Here is a 22,110-nt window from a genome sequence, read left to right as displayed (position 1 = left end):
AGCAATAAACTCCTCTTGGATATCACAAAAGCTAACGGCACAGCTGGGGAATCACTCTTCTCAAACATCATCCCCAAAATCTGTAATAAACTGCCATTCCCCCATTATCTCTAGCTCCTCCACAGCACAATTTAAAAAGCTAATAACACACTTGAACAATGCTTGGCTTTGGACCTGTAACTCTCCTAACTAATACTAACCTCTGTATAGGTAACCATATACTGCTTATTGGGTGCTGTCTTACTCCTATTCCTGAAACTCACTAAAATCAAATTTACTTTTGTTCTACATATGTTGATGCTACCTCTGGTAAAATGTATTTCTCATCATTGTGTAAGTACTGTTGTATGCTCATGTAATGTCCTTGCAAGTTTGTCAACTTCTACAGTGTTTATGTTTATATTTATTTTTACCGGAGCTTTTCTCCCCGGACCTCTGCTGAAAAAGGATCTGTGTCCAGTCAGACCTTCCCGGTAAACAAATGTAAAATAAATAACTCTGGTAGACTTCCTGCTCATAAGGAAAGAGCACTGGGGTAGAATCTTTGATTGCAGAGTCATCCTCAGTGAAACAGCATAAACCACTGGTTGCCACAATCACCTGCAAGCAGTGGTCAGAGAAGGCTCTAAGGTCAGCAGAGACCTGGTTGAAGACCTGAAAGTTGACTGGAGAGAAAGTTCAACAGTTCAAGGAATTACTTAGGGCTCTAGTAATCCAAGAAGAAGAAGACATAAGTGGAGATGAAGAATGGCAGTGCCTCAAAACATCATGAGTGAGGACTACTGAACAGAAGTGTAGCCGAGCCAGGTGTGGAAATAGGTACATAAGGAAAGTTGATGGTGAAATGCAGAAGTACAGGAAGTCATCAAAAGAAAGGAGTGCAGGAAAAAGTGAGAGAGAGAGAAAAGATGAACCAGGCAAGGAAGAAATACTGGTTGGCTAACAAAGAAGCTAATAAAGGAGTTGCAATGCAATAACAAAGAACAGGGCATCGAAGACACTCTACCAGCTTCTAGAAAATGACTCTGCAGTTGACACTTGACTTGTGAGTGTTTCTGCCATTTCACACTGAGCTAATCGGAGGAAGGGCACTGAGCAAACTGATCTGTGATACATAACATTAAGTATCCTGTTTTTTTGCTTATTTTTACAAGTTATTTATAGCACTTTTATTGTCTGCATATACTTTGCTAGCTAGTTTCACTGTGTGTGAGGTATTGACTAGAATTTTTCTACAATTGTTAAGCATCTCTGGTAGGGTTTGTTCTGATTTTTGTTTCCCACCGTCCCTCCCTATTGGTATCCTGTTCTTATACCTGGTGGCTTTGCAGTTGTCCGCCACTACTATAAATTTGATCTGGACTCTCCTCCCAGTTTAGTGTCATTACCTCATTCTACCTAATCCAGGGAGAACATTTGAGAAGTCCAACCCACTTAGTTTCTGCTTCTCCTTTCCCCTTTCCACTTTGCAAAAAAAAAAAAATTCTAAGCTTGTTTCCTGCCTTTCCTGTAAGTCGTCCAGTCCAGATACAGATTTGCTGTATCCAGTACTGTTTATAAGCTTCTGACCCCCAAGCCTTTCTGTGTTTGGAGGGAAGCCTTCTAGCTTAATTTTATTTCTTAGAACTAGCCAGTTTTTTTTTAGTTTCAGTACTCAAATCTGTTTCTTTGAGCTCAGCACTTGTTCAGAACTCGTAAGCACTAAGTAAGCTACAAATTACTACAGCTCTCAACTTTCCTCACTTGTCTAGAGGAAAACAGTTTTTAGTACTTAATAAACACCTATCCAGGCATGTCTGAGGGTCAGCTCCTGGTGTTTTCTCCTGTCTACCTGATGAATCTGGGCATCTTGGGGCAATGCAGCAATTGCCTCATGTACACAGACCACCCTCTCCTCCTACCACCCAACACTGTAACCTGTGAGTGATGCGCTTCTATAGCCAAAGTGGAAGCAAAGCTCTCCTCACCCAAGACTGGACTAGACAGTCAAGAGGAGAAGGTAAACACTTGCACCACACCACACTCATCACATAGTCCCTCAAAACCTACACCACCAAAACACACACCTACATTCGCGGAGGCTCTCAGTAAAAATCTACAAAAGCAACAGGGACCTCCAAAGCAGAAACGCAAGCAACCTCCACCCCCAACACAAACCAAATGACACACAGCCCACAAACTCAGTGTGCCACTCATCCACAGCCCATAAGGCATAACAACTTACCCAAGACACTAGTCATAGGTGACTCTATAGTCAGGCACACTGATGTTCCACTCACTGGGCTAAACAAGGAAAAAGTTACTGTCAGCTGCCTGTCTGGTGTCAGGATCTGCCACATAACACACGCACTCAGGTCACTTCACAACAAGTACAAACATGACTGTCATTTTCCATGGTGTGAATGACTGAGACTTACCTCCCTGGACTACATGAAAGGAGACATGGAGGAGCTGACCGATCCTGTAGCCCAGGCAGGTATGACCCTAGCCCTGAGTAGCATCTTGCCATCACCCAGAATGATATCACTGTACAAGGTCAAAATGATTTGACTTCAACAATTGGCTAAGCTTCTGGTGTCATTCTAAGGGGATCCAGTGTCTGTCTGCCTGGGATGACGTGATTGACAAACCACAATGCTTTGCCAGAGATGGCCTGCACCTGTCGCCCTTGGGATTCCGGATACCGGCTAAGGCTCTTGCCACCCCTGTAGTGCCTTTTTTAGGCATGGTTCAAATGACAAATTCACCACCATAACTGGTACAAGCAAGCAAAATCGGAGGGTAATGCTACTCAGTGCTAGAAGTCTAAACCTCAAAATGCACTCACTCGAGGCACTCCTTAAAATGGAGAACATAGACATCTGTGCAGTGACAGAGACCTGGTTCAAGGCTTCAGAAAGCACCCCTGCATTACCAGGCTAAAATTCATAACACACCTTTCGGCTACCTAACCTGGACTGAAACACTAAAGATGGAGGTGTGTCCATATTCATTAAGGATATCCACACCTCCAGGCTAGTTGCTCAGCATAAATGTGTCCGAGATTATCCAAGTGCAACTAACTCTGGGCAAGACTGCAATCCAAACTGTAGCTTGCTACAGAGCCCCCACCATGCCCCAGGATTCCCACTCCTCATTTTTTGATACACTGAAAAATATTAAGGTAGAACCTAACACTCTAATAATGGGAGATTTCAACTACCCCACCATTAACTGGGAAAACTACTCGTGTACCAACTCATGTGCGCAACGTTTTCTGGAAGTCATAAATTCCATTGATTGGATCAACTTATCCACACCCCCACCAGGGGCAGCAGTATCCTAGACCTGGTCACTACCAACATGGGCAACCGGTGTTCCACACCAGAGATTCCTCGTTGGTCAGATCCGACCACAAGCTAATCACCCTAGAGAGCCAAATCCCACCCCCACCCCCCATTAGGGAAACCACCGTAAAATTTTCTCCAAAGCCAACTTCACGCTTCTTAAGATAGACTTGGCAAACTTCACGACACCCATGCTGTCTGACAATAGAGGTACGACTACTGAATCCTATACAAATGCACTTTATAAGCACTTACACGAGTGCATGGATTGGGCAATCCCTAACAGAACCGAGATGCTATCCTCCAAAAAAAAGGAGCCAATCTGGTGGTCCCCTGACATAAACAAACTCTACAACAGAAGAAACTGTTGCAGAAGTGTAAAATCCCATGATTCGAGGAACTCCCTGGTCAGCCTCAGTAAAAAGCTGAGATCCCTCATAAAATCCTGCAAAGCTAGTTACGAAAACAAAATTGCCACTGATTCTAAAATCAACTACAAAGCATTCTATAACTATGTCAAGAATCTCAATGGCAATACTCAGATCGGCTCGGAATTGCAGCACAATGGCACTAAATATAAAGAACCAATTGATATTGCCGACATCCTGGCAGATAGTTTTGGGGCTAACTTTACCCCTCTCTCACCCCCTAAAGTGCCCATCTCTATACCAGAAGAATGCAAATTTCCTGTAATTACTGCTCCACAGGTAAAAAACATACTCTCCAAAGCCAAGAACACAGCATCCATGGGACCTAACAACATCCCAGGCTGCAGTCTACACGAACTACAGAACGAACTGGCATCCCACCCAAGTACCATGCTCAGTCATAACCTCACCTCAGGCTTTGTTCCCACTGAATGGCACACAGCAACGGTTATCCCACTCCACAAAGGGGGAGCCATCACGGACTCCGGGGAACTACTGCCCCATTAGCCTGATGAGCGTGGTCTGCAAGGCTATGGAACGCATCATCGTGGAACTTATAAACAATGACATTGGTAATCTCCAAACTCTGGACCCTACCCAATTCAGGTTTGTAAAAGGCAGATCATGTCTCCTAAACCTGATAGACTTCTTTGAAGCGGTCACCAAAGTCGTAGATGAGGGTAAGGTGGTTCACACAGCCTATCTAGATCTTGCCAAGGCTGTCAACACCATCCCCCACTCTGGAATTGTAGATAAATTCACTAAACTAGGTATAAATCCCTATGTCACAAGATGGGTTGCCAACTGGCTAACTGACAAAACCTACACTGTGAAAGTAGCAGACTCTAAATCCAGCTTCAGACCAGTGACAAGTGGAGTACACAGGGTTCATTCCGGGGTCCTCTCCTGTTTGGAATCTACTTCTCTGAAGTATAGGCTAACACAGAAGTTCTTTGGCTAACAAAGTCCGTAGATGACTTCAAACTAGGAGCCATAATCAAAACTCCTAACGATGTGGACATCCTACAAAAGGGCCTCACTGAGACAGATGCCTGGTGTCAAAGCCATGGCCTCAAGCTGTGTCAAAAAGTGCATTGTCATCCCTTTTGGTAAAAATTCTGTACCCATGAACTACCACATAGGCAGTAGTCTACTTAACACCGAAAGTGAGACCTTGGGACGCAGGTGGACAGTAGTCTCTCCTTTGATAATCGCATCACCACAGTAGTCAGGAAATCCTTCTACGTGGCACACCTCATCACAAAAGGGTTCTCATCCAGGAAAAAAGAGGTCATTGTTCCCCTGTACTCATCACTCATTAGACCCATTGTAGAGTACAACGCCCCTTTTGGTATGTACCTCACAAGACCTCTACAACAGCTGGAAAGGCCGCAGAAATACCTCAGAGGATTACCGGCCTGAAACAGATGCCCTGCGCAGACTGTCTCAAACAATTCCAGCTTTACTCCATCTCATATCGCCTACTCAGAGGTGATCTCTGCCTCACATACAAAGCTATGTCAAACCCAGAACTGTTTGACATTAAAGAAATCCCAATCCCTCCGAGCTACACCTCTGGGGACAAAAACAGGCAGCAAGCTGTAGAATTCCGTCCAGTTTATTGTTAGTGCTTTCGTTCAGAAAATACATGAACTTCTGACAAAGAAACCCCAAGAGTCCTCAGTTAAAATAAAACTATCAATTAAGATAACTGATTATAAAACCAATTAACATAACTTAAGGTAAAATGTATATGTGAATAAATATAAATACTTTTTTTTTAAAATTCTTGTTTAAATTTTTGTATGTAAATCAATTTATCTTTTTGTAATTGTGTGATTATTATGTCATGTAACATTGTATTATGGAGCTTTTCTCCCCGGGCCTCCACTGAATATGGGCTTTTAGCCCAGTGGACCTCCCCGGTCACCAAACTGCAATGAATAAATAAATAAATAAATAAATTCGGCAACAATTTTAAAACCACAACACACATACATTTTACCTTGTATAACACTGGCTCTTTAAATTTATTAAGTTATGTTAATTGGTTTTATAATTAATTATCTTATCTTAATTGATAGTTTTATTTTAACTGAGGACTCTTGGGGTTTCTTTGTCTGACTTCCTCCCAGTGGGAGATGCTGTTGGTTTTATTCTCTTCCATAATCTGCAGTTCCCCAGCCATGCCCCACATTATCTAATTTTAAAATCAGCATGGAGCTCATAGTGGATTTACACCCCTAATTAGCACACAGCTACATTTAAAGTTACACTTAAACATTCAGCAAACCAGTAACTGTAATATCTCAGTATGTCAGAACTTTTGATTATTCTGGTGTCTCTTTCACCTAAGAGGAGTCAACCACTCCTCAATGTTTTTCACATTTATAATTCAAGCCAGTGAATGCTGCTGCTATACTGCAGGATTGGTGGTCTTGTGTACAAATAGTTTGCTGCTCAACTACCCTTCCCCCTCCAAAAATTCTGTGCTCTATCAAAAATATTCCAGAAATGCTCTCCCTTAATAGCCTTATGGAAATAATGTAAACATTTAACCATTGCATTAACTCCTGCTGTGTTAAAATCCAGGTACATCCATTTAAAGTGTGGCCCTTCCACACACCCTTTTAATCCTAAAACCTTTCCATTGCCAGCATGAACTTATAGGTTCATACGGGTATACTAGGCTAATTGCCCTGGAGCCTTTACAAGTCTAGTCCATAGAAGTGCCCTGGCATTGTGCTGCCCGATGTTGGTTCCCAGTGCCTCTATCAAGTAGAGTCACTGGAGTGATCCCCGGGGTGAACTTTCTATTTCCCATCCACTCATCAAGATTTATTTTCAAGAGGGCCAGTGAGGTGCACTGCTTGACATGTATGGGAAGCCTATTTCAGAGCATGGGCGGCTTCTGGGTTATGAACCTGTCCCCCCAGCATGTTCTGTTGGTTGTGATAATGAGGTTGAAGTCTCTGGAGTGTGTGGTGCAGAGGGATTGGGATTTCTTTAGCTGTAGCATTTCTAACAGAGTTGGGTCAGACGTGGCTTTGTAAGTCAAGCAGAGATCGCTTCTTAGTAGAAGATATGAGATGGAGAATAGCTGGAGTTTTTTTTTTTTTGAGTCTGTCCATGTAGGACATGTGTTTAAGGCCTAGGGTCCTCTTCACGAGGTACTGTTGTGGCACCTTCAGGTGTTTAGTGAGGTACATGCCAAATGGGGCATTATACTCTATGATTGGTCTAATGAGGGAAGAATAGAGAGAAACAATGACCTCTTTCTTCCTGGATGTAATACCCTTGGTAATGAGATGTGCCACGTAGGACTTTCTAACCACAGTGGCAATGTGGTAGTCGAAGGAGAGGTTGCTGTCAACCTGTGTCCCCAGATCTCTTATAATGCCCTCAGTGTTCAGTGGGCTTCTATTGATGTGGTAATTAGTGGGAACTGAGGTTTTTCCCAAAGGGGATGACGCATTTTTTGGCATTAAGCTTAAGGCCATGGTTTCAACACCAGTCATTGGTCTCAGTGAGGCCTTTCTGTAGGATGTCTGCATCACTTGGGGAGTTAATAATGGCTCACAGTCATCTGTGAACTTGGTCAGTCAGTGTCCCTCCATGTTGGCCTGGACTTCTGAGAAGTAGATGCCAAACAGGAGAGGACCCAGGACCGATCCCTGTGGGACTCCACTTGTGACTGGTCAGCAGTCTGACTTGGAGCCTGCTGCTTTCACACTGTGGGCTCTATCTGTGAGCCAGTTTGCAGCCCACCTAATGATACAGGGGTTGATGCCTAGTTTGGTGACTTTGTCAATAATTCCTGAGTGATGAATGGTATCAAAGGCCTTAGCCGGATCGAGGTATGCTGTATGAACTGCCTTACCCTCATCCACAGCTCTGGTGACTGACCTGAAGTCAACCAAGTTGAGCAGGCATGATTTACCTTTTACAAAACCAAATTATGTACTGTTAACAGTAAATGATCATAATTGGAGACCTGATCTACTCAGTGCGACCATAAAATAACTGCTTTCACTGACTCCTGGTTTGTGCTGAGACCTACAAGGGATTCTTATTTCTCCCTCTGTTATACTGCATTCACTGACAGCAGAGTGGGGTCCAGGCAGGGAAGTGATGTCTTAACTCACTACATCCGAGTGACTTCTCCAAGTGCATTTGCAATTAACATCTGCTGATGCCTCTAGGCGTCAAATATTGATTGTTCATATTTGCATCAATAATTCCAATACCATGCTATGTAAAAGGTTTTAAAATATTTCATCTTAGAGGTTACAGAATAGCATACTCAACTGCATTAATATTTCACCTCTGTCTGTTGTAGGTAAATGGATTTTAACTGATTTTATGAAATTAATTTATACAGATATAATTATCGCATTTTTCTAAATATCTCAACAACCAAGTAACACAGACAGAACTCCTTAGCCTCATATGAAAGCTCTCAGGTAGATGAATAAAATGCTGATGACATGTGTAACTTGTGTAATTGTGGAGATATCATAAGTTGTTTACAAAATATTACAAATATAACAGTTACTGTGTTTACTGTGAATTATAAAATTCAGTTTAAGACGTAGAACCTAAAAAAATAATACCACCATAAAAATAATTTGTGCTAAAGAGTTTGCCATTTATACATCTTTCATAATCCCCATCATTCCAGAGATATGAACATTTGTTTGAAATGTGAGGACATCCTTTGAGTCTGTCAAAAGCCTGAGGCTCCGCCGATTAGAAGATGCAGTGCAGACTTCCTGAGCTCTATTGGAGTGAATGAGTTAAGATGAAAAGATATCCTGTTTAGGTTCATAGGTAGGTACTAGGCTATCTGCCCGAAGGTATTTATAAGCCTAGCCAGAATGTGTTGGCTTTCGCCACCACCTTAGATTAGTTCCTTGTGCCTCTGTCCAGCAGAGCCACTGAAGTGATCCCCGGGGTAAACTTTGTTTCCCATCCACTCGTCAAGGTTTCTCTTGAGTGCTAGCAAGGAACTCTGCCTAATGTAGATAAGTCCCTGGGACAGGAATCTATCCCTCCAGCACGTCCTATTTATTGTTGTGGTGAAGTTTAGATCCCTAGAGTGTGTGGCTTGAGGGGGATATGGTTTTCTTTAGGTGGAACATGTCCATCAATTCTGGGTTGGACATGGCCTTGTATGTCAGGCAGAGATCACCTCTGTGTAGGCGGTATGCAACCAAGTACAGCTGGAGTTTCTTCAGTCGAGCTACATAGAGCATCTGTTTGAGGCCAGTGATCCTCTTGGTGTGAGGTACTTCTGTGGTCTTTACAGCTGTTGCAGGGGTCTTGTAAGGTACATTCCAAATGGGGCGTTGTAATCTATGATGGATCTGATGAGTGATGAGTAGAGGGATACAATGACCTTATATGATCTGGATGGGAACCCTTTTGTGATTAGGTGGGCCACATAGAAGGATTTTCTAACCACTTTGGCAATGTGATTATCAAAGGAGAGTTTACTATCTACTTGGGTCCCCAGATCCCTTATTACGTCTTCCTTATTTAGGGGAATACCACCTATGTGGTAGTTTGTGGGTACTTTGTTTTTTTCCAAAGGGGATGACTATGCACTTTTTGGCATTTAGCTTGAGGCCATGATTTTGACACCAGGTATCCATGTCAGTGAGACCGTTTTGGAGGGAGGATGTCTGTCAGCCGGAGAGTCAATTATGGCCCCTAGTTTGTAGTCGTCTGCAAACTTGGGTCAGCCATAGTCCTCCTGTGCATGCCTGTACCTCTGAGAATTATATGCCGAACAGGAGGGGTCATAGGCTGAGCCCTGGAGAATGCCACTTGTTAACCGGTTTAGAGTCTGACCTAGCTCATGCAATTCTTACCATGTGGGTTCTGTCCGTGAGCCAGTTGGCAACCCATCTCATGACGTAGGGGTTTATGTTCACGCTGGTGAGCTTGTCTATAATACCTGAATGGGGAATGGTATCAAAGGCCTTTGCAAGGTCTAGGTAGTCTCTGTGTGTACCATCTTTCCCTCATCTGTAGTCTTGGTAACTGTCTCAAAGAAGTCCACCAGGTTTAGGAGGCATGATCTGCCCTTAACAAAGCCAAACTGGGTAGCATCCAGTGTTTGGAGGTTCCCAATGTCTGTGTTAATGAGTTCCATGACGATACGCTCAATAGCCTTGCAGACCAAGCTAGTCAGGCTTATAGGGTGATAGTTCCCGCAGTTTGTTGTGGCTCCACCTTTGTGGAGTGGAATAACCGTTGCTGTGCGCCACTCTATGGATACGTAGCCTGTGGAGAGGCTGAGTTTTAACAGTGTGTTTAGGTGAGGGGTTAGCTCGTCTTTGAGCTTGTGTAGGACGCAGTCTGGGACACCGTTTGGTCCCATTGATGCTGTGTTTTTGACTTTGGAGAGGCTTGTTTTAACCTCAGTGTCTGTGATTTCACAGGCTCTACATTCTTCTGGTGTGGTTATGGGTCCTTTTGGGGGTGAAGTTTTCACTGAACCCGTCTGCCAGGATGTTGGCGATATCGGTCGGTTCAGTGTATTTTGTGCCATTCTGCACTAACTCCGAGCAGATCTGAGCATTTCTCCATTTTTGATGGCTAAAAGTATAAATTAGGAGTACGGTCTCAAGCAGATTCACAGAAAACTTTCTTGCTGCAGTTTGTATACCTCCTTCATCCTCCGTATCTGTTCTTGAATTTATTCTTTTACACATTCTTTTCAGTTTGTAAAAATATTAGTTATTTTCAGATAGGAATCTAAACTGGAATTACCCCTCTTAGATTACCTGACTAAATTATTTAACAACCTTAGTCTTTTGCAAATTGTAAATAAGGACACCAGGGCGAGCCAGACCTATGGTAACCCATCATTTATAGATTGTCATAAGTATTTCCAGTAAGCTTACTAAAGTACATATCTAATGAATGTAGTGACCAGTGTCCTAGTCTCAACATTTAATAATTTAAAACCCTAAAGTTCCTACCATTGGTGTTAGCTTAGCAGTTAAGGCCTTCCCCTCATAAATACGAGGTTTAAGGTTTAATTCTGACATTGGGTTATTGGCTAGGCTTAAATTGTCCTTCAGGCCAGTTAGCCTGGTATTCTTCTATGAACCAAAATGTGCAAGTTCATATTCTGTTCTAAATAATTTTAATGATGTGTTAGAATCCAAGCAGTAGTTAATAGAGTGGTCTGCAGAATGCAAGTGCACTGATCTTACCTCTACCTTATCCATTTTTATTTTACTCCAATCAAATACAAATGCCTTCACAGAGCAGTTGAGGATAGTAAATATGCCATGGCTCACTTGTCCCTTAAGAACTTTGAGAATAGTAGGAAGGTGCAGTGCTACAGAAACCTCCAAATTGTACATCTGGATAGTACTAAACAATTCTGGAGTACTATAAAAATATTCGTTCTAACAAGATCTTTCCAAATTTCAGTCTCCATCACATTTGACTCCAGGAGTTATAGATGCAGTACAAACTAATATCACCTCTTCTCTGTTGCAACCAGCCAACTTCTTTTTACTGCATATACTATTATTTCCCCAGCTGTCCCTCTGAATATTCTAAGTTCCATTTTTAAAGTCTGTCTTACAAAAAACAGAGAAACTATTCAAATTCTCAGATATTGGTTTATAGGTACTTACTAAGCTACTGATTTTTCAGAATCTTAAGCTTAGCCCTGCACCGTCATGGTTATTATTAGGTCTTATATTTTGCAGCATGAATCTCCAAAGATGGGTAACACAAGAGTGTGTTGGGTACTTCGTTTTCCCCTGTCCATGAGGGCCATTGGTGTTAAACCAAACGTGAATTTGCAGTTACCGAGTTCATCACATTTGAATAGAGTGAGAGAAGTACTCTGATTTATGAGTAGGAAAAACTGATTCCATAAAGTTGTGATGTTCTTTATCTCACATTGCTGCAGTCCTGACACTTGGGTAGTCCGCTGTCCCAGTCGGCCCGAATACCAAAGTATAAGGCTGACGTCGGTCAAGGCGCATTAGTCTGACGTCAGGGTACAAATGCGCATGACCGACGTCATTTCCTCAGTCTTTTTTGCCGCATGGTCCGATGCAGAAGCAGTTTTGCAAGTGCAGGTTGGCGTTCTGAGATTTTCCGAAGTCGGAGTTTCAGACCGAATCCAAGTTGGCTAAGTACCCCGTTGGGGAATATTTTGGTTTTTTCTTGCCTCAGTATTTTACCGGATGTCAGAAAAAGTGAATAACTGTATTTCTTGTGGGAAACAGATACCTCATAGGGATTACCATACCTTGTGTATACCTTGCTTAGGGCCTGAGCACGGCGTTGTTGGCTGTCGCTCTTGTGCTAGATTTAACAAACGCACTATAAAGAGAAGATTAGATTGTGCCAGGTTAGTTTTGGGAAGCGGTGTAATTATAAAATGCCGTCGGATGCTCCGGCCGCTTCGATCTAAAAAGCGCAAGGACAAAACAGCAAAGCCTAGGCTGGAAGAACCGTCCGTGCGGACGCCGGTTCTTTAGAGGGCTCGGTGGAGCCAGAGGTTCAGCCAGAAATTTCTTTGGAATCCCAGGGAGAGACTTTATTACTGCAAGATGTGACCTCTCAGGAGGTAGGCCAGGCGGAAGGGGCTTCTCAGGTAGCTGTTCTTCCCTCCCTTCCTAAGGTGGTTAGGCCCTCCCTGCTGTTTCCAAGGCTTCTCCCAGGGGCAGGCCAGGTTTTGTTTCAGGTGTTACCCCTAGTTCTTCAGGGTCTGTACCTAAGAAGCATATGCTTAAGATGGCAGAAGATTTGATTACTATGATTAGAGGTTCTATGCCCCCTCCTGATAAGAGGCCTAGGGTGGAACCTGAGCTTGGGAGTTTTGAGCAGTGTTCGGATGCTTCTGAGTCTTCGGCTGAAGACTTGCAGGAGTATTCCCTTACTCTGATTCTGATGTAGATGATTCTACTCCTTCTGCTTCTCCTCCTGAGGATTTTTCATTTTCAGAGACTCTTCATTCCATGAGGGAGCATTTTAAATGGGAAGGTCAGGATTTCTCTGATTCCAGGAAAAGGCTTAGGGAATTTTGTTTCTACCCCAGCATAGGCCTTTAGCTATACCTCCTGTTCTAGATGTGGTGGAGGATGTTTTTGCAGAGGCTTCTCTGAACCCTGATTCTTTGCCTCCTGCTCCAGTTAAACCGGATAGATATTATAGGGTGCCTGAAGCTCATAAGTATCTTTTAAGAGTCCTAGGGCAGACCCAGAAACTGTTTCACAGGGGCCTAAAGGTGTTAAGGCTTCTGTTGTTAAAAATCCTGTTCCTCCAGATAAAGAGGCAAGGGCTTTGGATAGATGGGGAAAGAAAGTGTATACTTCTTCCACTTTGGCCATGAGAGCTTTGAATTGCCAGTTTCACATGTTGAAATACCAAAATTATCTCCTTTCACAATTAAAGTCTAAGGTAGATGCTTTGGCGGAAGGTATTGAGTGTAAAGAGTTGCAGGATTTAGTTCATGTTTCTGAACAGGTGGGTAAGCATTCTTTGCAATGTGGTTTTGATGCTGTGCAGGCCTCTTCGAGGGTGGCTGCCACTGGTTGTTCTTCGAGGCACGCCTGGCTGAGGGATCAGAATTTAGCTGAGCATGTGAAGACAAGGATTTTAGATGCTCCTTTACAATCTGATGTGTTTGGTTCGCCTGTGGAAGCAGTTCTAAAGAAAATGGAAGACAAGGCTAAGTCTATGCAGACTGTTAAAGATTTTTTGCAGGTTCAGCCTCCAAGTTTAGTAGAAATTGGCCTACCAAGGGGTGGACATATCCTGCTTATGATTCCCAGTCTAGGGGTAGGTCTAGACGTGGTAGGGGCAGAGCTCAAGGTTCTTTTAGGCCTAGAACAGGCAGTTCACCTGCTCAGTCTTCTGGTGAGGGCAGGGGTCAGTCCTTTCGTAAACAGACCCAATGACCTGCCTTTTCAGCTGCCAGAATCTTCTCGTCTGGCAGCACCTTTGGGAGGAAGGTTGGCACTTTTCAAAGAAAACTGGAGTTTAATTACCCAAGACAGGTGGGTATTGGATATCATTCACCACGGTTACAGGTTTTATTTCCATACCTTGCCTCCTTTCAAAGGCATGCCAGACATTCCTCCTCAACAAAGGAAAGAGGCTCACAAGCAAATTTCTCTGTTACTCCAAATAGGGGCCATTCAGCTGGTTCCTGTGCCAGAAAGGGGCCTAGGATTTTATTCACGCCTGTTCCTAGTACCAAAAAAGGGGAACACGTGGAGACCAATTTTGGATTTATCTATCCTCAACACTTATCTGGACATTCCCAAGTTCAAAATGTTGACGTTACAACAGCTTTTACCTCTGCTGGGCAAAGATCACTGGATGGTAACTTTGGATCTCAAGGAAGCTTACCTTCATGTTCCTATCAGACTAATTTGCAGGAAGTTTCTGCGTTTTCGAGCTGGGAATTCTCATTATCAGTTCTCTGCATTGCCCTTTGGCTTATCTACTGCGCCCAGAGTATTCACAAAGGTTCTGGCTCCAGTGATAGCTTTCTTCAGGCTAAAAGGAATACAAATCTATCCTTATTTGGACGATTGTCTGATTCTGGCTCAAGGAAGGGACGTGCTTCTTCAGCATTTGGAATATGTGATAGCAGTGCTAAGATGCCTAGGGTATTCTGTGAACGAAATAAAGTCCAGTCTAGTACCCTCTCAAGACATGTGCTTTCTGGGTGTGAGACTGAATACAGCAACAGATGGCCTTTTAACCCCGGACAAACAAAAGAATCTTTCTCTTTACTTCCATCAACTATCTCATCAGTCCGGGCTGACTGCAAGGACAGTCCTTCAAGCCTTAGGGTTCATGGCATCTTGTATTCTGGTGCTTCCCAATGCCAAACTGCATATGAGGAAGCTGCAATGGTATCTCAAAAATGTATGGACACAGCACTGCCAGGATTTGGACACTGTCATTCAAATAATACCTTGCATTCAAAAGGAATTTTTGTGGTGGGCTCAGGAATGTCACCTAAACAAGGGACTCTCTGTGACCCGGCCAGAGGCGAGTCAGATTCTAACGACAGATAGGTTCATAGGTTCATACTAGGCTATCTGCCCGAGGGCATTTACAAGCCTAGCCCATAGTTTTGTGGCTTACGCCACCCCTTTAGTATGGGGAACTATACCCATTATTTTGCTGTGCCTCTGTTGAGCAGTGACACTGAGGTAATCCCTGGGGTATATCTGCGATCTCCCATCCATTGGTCAAGATTTCTCTTGAACAAGGCCAGCGAGGTGCTCTGCCTCACATATACCGGGATTTTATTCCACAGCATAGGGAGTCTTTGGGTGATGAATCTATCCCTCCAGCACGTCCTATTAATAGCCGTGTCGAGGTTTAAGTCTCCCGCCCTTGTGACTCTGACGGATCTAGATTTTTGAGGTGAAGCATATTCATCAAATCTGGGTTTGACATGGCCTTGTATGTTAGGCAAAGGTCACCTCTGAGCAAGCGTGGCGACTGAATAGAGCTGGAGTTCTTTCAGTCGGGCAGCATAGGACAGATGTTTGAGACCCTTTATCCTTTTGGTGAGGAACTTTTGTGGCCTCTCCAGCTGCTGCAAGTGTCGGGTCAGATACATTCCGAATGGGGCATTGTACTCAATCATTGGTCTGATGAGTGATGAGTATAGGGAGACTATGACCTCCCTTGATCTAGATGAGAATCCCTTCATGATAAGGTGGGCAATGTAGAAGGTCTTCCTAACTACTTTAGCTACATGGGTGTCGAATGACAGACTACTATCAACCTGGGTCCCCAGGTCCCTGATAACTTCTTCTGTGCTCAGTGGATTGCCACCTATTTGGTAGCTAGGGGTAACCTTGTTTTTCCAAAGGGTATGACTATGCATTTTTGGCATTTAACTTTAGGCCATGGCTCTGGCACCAGTTATCCGTTTCTGTGAGACCCTTCTGAAGGATATCTGTGTCAGATGTGTTTTCTACTATGGCCCAGTTTGCAGTCATCTGCAAACTTTGTCAGCCATAACCCTCCTGTGTTTGCTTGTACTTGGAAAAGTAGATGCCAAACAAGAGTGGGCCCAGGACTGAGCCCTGTGGTACACCACTTGTGACAGGCTTTGAGTCTGACATGGCGCCAGCAACTCTGACCCTGTGGGTTCTGTCACTCAGCCAGTTTGCAACCCATCTTGTGATGTATGGGTTAACATTTAAGCTGATGAGTTTTTCAATGATACCCGAGTGGGGTATTGTATCGAAGGCCTTCGCCAGATCGAGGTAGGCTGTATGGACTGCCTTTCCCTCATCAATGGCTTTGGTGACTGTTTCAAAAAGTCAACCAAGTTTAGAAGGCATGATCTGCCTTTGACAAAGCCAAACTGGGATGGATCCAAAGTCTGCAAATTCCCTATGTCTTTATTTATGAGGTCCATTATGATCCTCTCCATGGCTTTGCAGATAAGGCTTGTCAAGCTAATGGGCGGTAATTTCCAGGGTCGGTGGAGGCACCGCCTTTGTGAAGTGGGACCACAGTTGCAGTGCGCCACTCCTGGACGTATCCAGAGGTAAGACTATGATTAAACAGCTGTCCTAACTGTGGGTTTAATTCCTCGTTGAGTTCGGTGGAGCACACAGCCGGGACACCATCAGGTCCCATGGATGCTGTGTTTTTGCTTTGGAGAGAGCAGTTCTCACTTGGGCGTTGGAGATGTTTGGGGGCTGCAATCGCTTGGTATAGATATCTCTCCTTTTGGGGGAGGGGAGAAGTTTGCACTGAACCTGTCAGCCAGTATGTTGGCAATGTCTGTAGGATCAGTAATCTTCACATCATTTTGAACTAGTTCTGAGCATATCTGGGAGTTTCCTCCCAGGTTTCTAACATAGCTAAAGAAGGCCTTATGATTGTCTTTTGAGTCTTTAGCTATTTTTCTCTCAAAATTTGCTTTGGATGATTTTATGAGAGCTCTTAGTTTTTTACTTATAGTGATCAAGGGTGTCTTACCTTTTAAGGATTTTGCTCTATCTTGTAGTAGCTTCCTCCTTTTGTTGTAGAGTTTGTTTATGGCTGGGGTCCACCAGACTGGACGCTTGCCTTTGGTACAAAGAGTCTTTGTTTTGCTTGGGATTGCCTTATCCATGCAGTCCTGCAGGTGCTGGTAGAAGGCATTTGTAAGTGATTCAGCGGCTTGAGTACTGTTTTCTGCCGGCTCGCGGGGCCTTAAAGGACACCACATTAGTCTTTAGAAGTGTGAAGTCGGCTTTCGAGAAGTTTTTTACTGTGCTCTTTTTATTTCAGGTGGGGGTGGGATGAGGACCACCAGCGAGATTAGTTTGTGATCTGATCTCACCAGTGAGGGGTATACTTCCGGTGTTGAACATTGTGCTCCCATGTTCGTGATGATGAGATCAAGTATGTTTTCTCCTCTTGTGGGGATGGTGACTAGTTGTTCCATGGCATTTGAGTTTATGAATTCCAGGAACTTTTGGGCTAGGGTGTTTGGGCTTGAGTAGTGTTCCCAGTCTATATTAGGGTAATTGAAGTCACCTAGTATGATGGTGTTTGGTGATACATTTATCCCTCTAGTGTTTTCAGGAAGGCCATGTGAGGTTCCTGAGTTTGTGAGGGTGGCCTGTAACATGCTACAATTTGTAGAGCAGTCTTGCCTATGGTTAATTGCACCTGGATGGTCTCCGATGCATCGTGCGTTGCCACCAGTCTTGAGGTGTGGGTGTCTTTGATGAATATGGATACCCCACCTCCTTTCTTGGTATTGTCCGGATTTTGGGGCGGGCATGATAAGAGGTAAAACCTGATAGTGCTGGGGTGCTCTCAGGAGCCTTGAACCAGGTTTCTGTCACTGCACAGACATCGATGTTCTCCATACTGAGAAGGGCCTCGAGTGCGTGCATTTTGAGATTTAGACTTCTGGCATTGAGCAGCATTACCCTTAGTTTTTTCCTTTTTGTGTTCTAGGGTGGTAGGTTTAGAATTTGAGCCTTGCCTAAAAAGGCACTATGGGGTGGGCGAGAGCCTTTGCCAATATCCGGAATCCCAGGGTGACAGGTGCAAGCCGTCCCTTGCGAAGCAGCGTGGCTTGTCCAGCATGTCATCCCAGGCAGACAGACATTGGATCCCCTTTGAATGACACCAGAGTTTAAGCCAATTGTTAAAGCTGATCATCTTATCTCTGTATTGTGGCATCATTCTTGGTGAAGGTAGGATACTGCTCAAGGTCAGGGTCATACCTGCCTGGGCTACATAATCAGAGAGCTCCTCAATGTCTCTTTTCATGTAGTCCAAGGAGGTACGTCTCAGGTCGTTTACACCAGCGTGGACAATGACTGAGTCGTATTTGTACCTGCTGTTGAGAGACCTGAGTGCTTGCGTTATGTGGCGGATTCTAGCACCCGACAGGCAGCTTACTGTGACCTTCTCCTTACTCAGTCTGGTGAGCGGGACGTCAGTGTGTCTGACTATGGAGTCACCAATGACTAGTGTGTCTGGCATTGTGTTTGGCCTTAAGGGCTGTGACTGTTTGACACTCTGACTGTGAGGTCTATGTGTGCCTCAGACACAGCTTGGGGAGCTCATCTGAATGGAAAGTGGATACAAGACAAGTGGCCTGCCAGACTGCAGCATCTACATATCAACATGAAGGAGATGTTAGCAGTCCAGTTTGCATTACTGGCTTTCAAGGATTTACTTCTTCCAGGGCAGGTGTTGATTCTAACAGACAACACAACTGTCATGTGGTACATCAACAAACAAGGGGGAACACATTCTTATCCTCTATGCAGGCAAGCAATGATTTTGTGGGAGACTGCGTTAAGCTTGCAACTGAATCTTCAAGCAAGGTTTCTGCCAGGAGCACAGAACTCTTTAGCAGATGTGTTAAGCAGGCAAATCATGGATCCCCACGAGTGGAAACTGGATCTTCATGTATTTCTGAAATTGACAGTGTCATGGGGAACTCCAGACATAGATCTGTTCGCTTCTCCACTAAACCACCAGCTGCCAAAGTTTTGCACAAAATGGTTTCATCACACAGCCTGGAAAGTGGATGCTCTTTCTTTCAGTTGGAAAAATCTTCATGTGTATGCCTTTCCACCTCTGCCTCTCCTCCCAAAGGTACTCCTAAAGGTCAGACAAGACAAGCCAAGGATGATTTTAATAGCTCCAGATTGGCCTCGGCAGCACTGGTACCCATTGCTGAGGAGTCTGGTAAGGAAGCCTCCATGGCCCTTACCCTTGATTCCACACCTATTGTCTCAGAAGGACGGGCATCTACTCAATGTCAAGCTTCACTCTCTCCATCTAACAGCCTGGCATATTCTGTTTTGAACCATAGCAGGTCTCAGCTTCCTCAACAAGTTTTGAATGTGATTATGGAAGCCAGAAGACCTAGTACAAGGAAAGTGTACGCAGAAAAATGGAAGAGATTTTTATTTTGGAGTGCAGCAAAGGATTTGGATGTTTCTGAGCCAAATTTGAGTGTGGCTCTTCAATATCTTACTGAGTTATTGGACAAAGGTTTGTCTTTCTCTTCCATTAAGATTCATGCTGCAGCAATTTCAGCTCACTATGATTGTGACCCACCATTGTTTTCTCATCCTTTGTTCAAGCAATTTCTTAGAGGGCAAAGAATATAAGACCCCACGTGAGCTCCTACTCCTGCTTGGGACCTCAATTTTGTGTTGGAGAAACTCACTCTACAACCTTTTGAGCCTGCAGCTACTGCTGAATTGAAATATTTGTCATGGAAGACTGCTTTTTTTGTTAGCTATTACCTCTGCAAGAAGGGTGTCTGAATTGCAGGCCCTTATGGCGGTTGAGCCTTTCCTGATTTTTCATAAGGATAGGGTATCTTTACGCACTAATCCTTCCTTTATGCCTAAAGTGGTTTCTAGTGTGGCTTTAAACCAAACTATTCATTTGCCTACCTTTTATGCAAATCCCCAAAATAAGGGAAAAGATTTTGCACACTTTAGATGTACACAGGCAATTACGTTATTATTTAAGCAGGACTAAGGATTTTAGGCAGTCTCAGCAGTTGTTTGTTTCATTTGCTTTGAGTTCTCAGGGTAAGCCTGTGTCAAAACAAACTATTTTTAAGTGGATTGGGTTTTGCATTACTTTCTGTTACTCCCATCATGGCAAGGAGATTCCAGCTGGGATTAGGCCTCATTCCACTAGGGCTACTGCCACTTCAACAGCATTTCTAAGGGGGGTGGCAACTAAGGATATTTTGGAGGCAGCTACTTGGAGTTCAGTGCATACTTTCTCTAAGCATTACCACCTTCCTCTTTACTCTAAATCTAGGGCTGGTTTTGCCACTGCTATTTTACAGGGCATGTTGTCAGCTCCTGCTTCTTTGTGATTTGCCATCCTCCCTTTCCTCTGCTTTGGGATTCTACCCAAGTGTCAGGACTGCAGCAATGTGAGATGAAGAACATAGTACAGTTTTGTACCTACCATAAATGTAGATGTTCGAAGATCCACATTGCTGCAGTCAAACCTCCCTCCTTCCCCTCTGTGTTTAGGGGTGGTTGTGGTGGGATTGTACCTTTCTGCCTTTGTATATATTGTACATATATTTGGTACAGGGGTGTTTGGTGTGTTGTTGTTTTTTGGTTTGGCCTTATCTTTTTAGGGTCTTCTGACATCTGGGGCAAGAAAAGACTGAGGAAATGACGTCGGTCATGCGCATTTGTACCCTGACGTCCTGACGTCAGACTAATGCGCCTTGACCGACGTCAGCCTTATACTTTGGTATTCGGGCCGACTGGGACAGCGGACTACCCAAGTGTCAGGACTGCAGCAATGTGGATCTTCGAACATCTACATTTATGGTAGGTACAAAACTGTACTTTCTGTGTGATGCATACCTATCCCTTCAGCATGTTCTGTTAATCTTGCAAAAGAGAGAGGTTTAACCCATATTTTCACTACTTGCATCCTAAAATACCAAATTCTAGTCATCTCTTCATCTCCAGCTACTTAGCTTACATGCTACATACTAAACTTACTAGTTAATATAAAGACTGTTCCTGCTAATTCAAGCATATACTATTCATACCCTACCTAACGTTCTACATATCAGCATACTCCTAGATTACAGACAGGTGCTAATTTTTGTCTTTTGGAAATATTCTTTTGAGAAACTTATCCGCGGTGGTGGTGCTGCGGTAGTGTTGTCACCTCACAATAAGACGCTGTCCGGTTCGATTCTCAGCTAGAGCATCTTCTGTATGGAGATATGCGTGAATGGGCGTACCTTCGTTGAAGGTTGTGTCAGGGCTGGTAACCCGGCACGTAAAAATCAACTACCAATCATTAGCGGACCGGAGTTCCGCTGTGGCGACCCCTAACTGGGCAAAGCCGAAAGACATAAACAAACATTGAGTAAATATTTGGATATACTAAAAAATATGACCTGTAATAGCATAACTTTTATCCAGAGTACAGTACTCAAACAGCAATCTTCTCTAGCTTCATAAATCTATATATGTGAAACAAAACATTTAACCAGAACCTTCTTACTAGATTTAGAAAGAACTTTTGACACTAAAGAGCCATATTTAGATCACTTGTGACATTGTCCATGCTGGTGTGAATGACCTGAGACGTACCTCCCTGGACTACATGAAAAGAGACATAAAGGAGCTCTCTGAGCATGTAGCCCAGGCCGGTATGACCCTGACCTTGAGTAGCATCTTACCCTCACCAAGAATGATGCCACAATATGAAGACAAGATGATCAATTTCAACAATTGGCTTAAGTACTGGTGTCATTCAAAAGGGATCCAATGCCTGTCAGCTTGGGATGATATGCTCGACAAGCCACGATGCTTCACTAGGGACGGCTTGCACCTGTCACCCCTGGGCTTTCGGATGTTGGCAAAGGCTCTTGCTACCCCCATAGTGCCTTTTTTAGGCAAGGCTCAAAAGACAAACCCACTCCATAGGTATCACAAGGGATAAGAGACTAAGAGTAATGCTACTCAACGCCAGAAGTCTAAACCTCAAGATGCACACCCTCGAAACTCTCCTTAGCATGGAGAACATCCATAACTGTGCAGTAACAGAAACCTGGTTCAGGGCTCCCGAGAGCACCCCAGCACTACCAGGTTATACCTCATACCATGCTTTTCAGCCCCAAAACTTGGACAGAACCACAAAAGGAGGGGGAGTATCGATATTCATCAAAGATACCCACACCTCCAGGTTGGTGGCAAAGCACGAAGCATCAGAGACTATCCATGTGCAGCTAACAGTGGGTAAAACTGCCTTCCAGTTTATAGCCTGCTACAGACCACCCTCCCAAACCCAGGAACCCCACTCGGCCTTCCTGAGAA

General features: G+C 43.9%; 1 protein-coding gene across 1 annotated transcript in view; it reads left to right on the top strand.

Annotated features, from left to right (window-relative positions):
- Positions 1-22,110, top strand: part of PRXL2B (peroxiredoxin like 2B) — a 609,295-nt gene that overhangs the window by 183,582 nt on the left and 403,603 nt on the right. The gene's annotated exons all lie outside the window — the stretch shown is intronic.

The sequence above is a fragment of the Protopterus annectens genome, chromosome 2.part1, assembly GCF_019279795.1.
Source record: "Protopterus annectens isolate FY-2018-M chromosome 2.part1, PAN1.0, whole genome shotgun sequence".
Lineage (NCBI taxonomy): Eukaryota > Metazoa > Chordata > Ceratodontiformes > Protopteridae > Protopterus > Protopterus annectens.
Note: the sequence above shows the minus strand (reverse complement) of the source record. Positions and strands in the feature narration are given on the sequence as shown.